This window comes from Wasmannia auropunctata, unplaced genomic scaffold (genome assembly GCF_000956235.1).
Source record: "Wasmannia auropunctata unplaced genomic scaffold, wasmannia.A_1.0 LD336106.1, whole genome shotgun sequence".
Classification (NCBI taxonomy): domain Eukaryota; kingdom Metazoa; phylum Arthropoda; class Insecta; order Hymenoptera; family Formicidae; genus Wasmannia; species Wasmannia auropunctata.
In genome coordinates this window covers 18388-20346 of record NW_012026784.1, presented here as the reverse complement: position 1 = coordinate 20346, position 1959 = coordinate 18388, and positions in this window count along the sequence as shown.

The following is a 1959-nucleotide window of genomic DNA, read 5'->3' as shown; positions in this document are numbered from 1 at the left end:
CAATTTTTTTCGGTTTTTTCGCTGATTTTTCAAATTTTGATGGCTCAACGGGCTAATTAACCTTCAGATTCAAATTCAACGGATCGAAATACATAAAAATCATACTTGATCCGGGTCAACAAAAATTTTTTCATCGCTGTAATGCAGTTTTTCATATTTTTGGGGGTTTTTTTGCATTTTACTACAATCTGGGACCTGACCGAGCCCAACGGACCTCAAATTCGGATTCAGCGGGTCGAAAAACATGTCCGTAGATGGGTCCGGTCAAATGCACAAACCACTTTTTTTTTGTGTGCCGGTGTTATTAATGTTTTTATTAATGTATTTATATATCAATTTATATCAACTGAGGAAGACTTCGTGTGGTCGAAACGTTTTGACATTAAATTTTCTAAATTTTAGTACTGCGTTTTAGTGATTTCATGTCACGTCACACCTTGCTCGTTTCTTGGCCGAGTATAAATTATTTATTTTGTTTTGTAAAAAATCACGAGCTAGTAAATATGTAAATATTTATTCAAATAATCAACTTACTGTGTCACTGTTGATAAAAAACGAGCAATAATTTATAAATGCAATAATGATAAGAGTCAAAAAGGAAAAAGTCTTTATAATGTCGTCTACTGTACATTTTGAAGTCAAAAATGTTGCAAGCTGTAATTAATAATTTTCTGGTACAGTTAGGAATATATATCTATAATTTTTACCAGAGTATTTTAAATTTCGCTTAATACTTTGTAAAAACGTTTTGATTGGTTATAGTCGAGCATTTGATACAATTCATAATATTAAAAATATATTTATGTACGATACCGTATTAAAAATTTACAGTGGCGGACAAAAGAAAGTTTAAAGTCGGTATCCGTGTACATGGTAACTTTACTATTGGTAACTTTAGTACTAGATTGTTTTTTATGATGTTGGTCACATTGAACTATTCCGCGGCATCTCGCCACTTTAAACGACATAGGACTTCTTTTGTTTATTTCAATTTTTTTGCATTGTTTATTAATAATCAATTTTGTTCGAAATTTCCGGCGGACAAAAGTAAATTTAAAATATATATTTTAAAATAAATTACTAAAATATGTTTATTGATGAACTGTTAAAAATTTGTTGCTTTTTCTCTTTCTGTATTTCTCTTTCATATTTTGTTTCTTCTAATTTGTTTATTTTTCATCTTAATTACCTACATAGATAAATGGAAGTAATAGAAAAAAGTCCATATTAGACAGATAACATAGTTAACGATAAAAAAAATGGCCTAAGATTAAAAGAAATTTTCATGATGAGAGCGAAGAAAATTTGTCACAAATACGGTATTGTAAATGATTTAGTAAAATATGGCCAAAAAACTAAAAAAAACATTGATGAAAGATGACAGGACAATTCAAGAAGTAAAAAAAAATTCCGTCATATCAACTCGAGCCATCAAAGAAAATTTATATTTTGTTCACATACACGAAAGAATGAATGAGAAGCTAAGGAGATTAGATGAAAAAGAATTTAAAAAATACATAGCAAGAAAGAAACTGTTACGTTCAATCCCCGGGAAGTAATTTATCTTTAAAGAAAAAATCAAGAGAGTCCCGTTTAGAAACGAGGATTCGAGAGAAGGAGGGGGATACGGAAGGACGTAACCAGATAGCCTGTCTCATAAATAGGCGCGATGGCATATGTGCGAGTCGAGGGCGCTTTAACCGGGCTTGACAGACGAGTCAATGTCCTGAAGGGACGATGTTACTCGATCTCAAGCCAGCGTGATCGTTGGTCCTGTTTTGTTCAAGAAACTTAATCCTTTTGACTCAGGATCGGACCAGTGCGATTTTCTGCAGGGAAGGGGGAAGTGAACGAGGGTGAGGTCGTTTAATGAATTACAGAGAGTTTAAGAATTAATTGATACGATTAAATTTATTTCTAACTACGTTTACAATGCTGTCTCTTATACACATCTCTGAG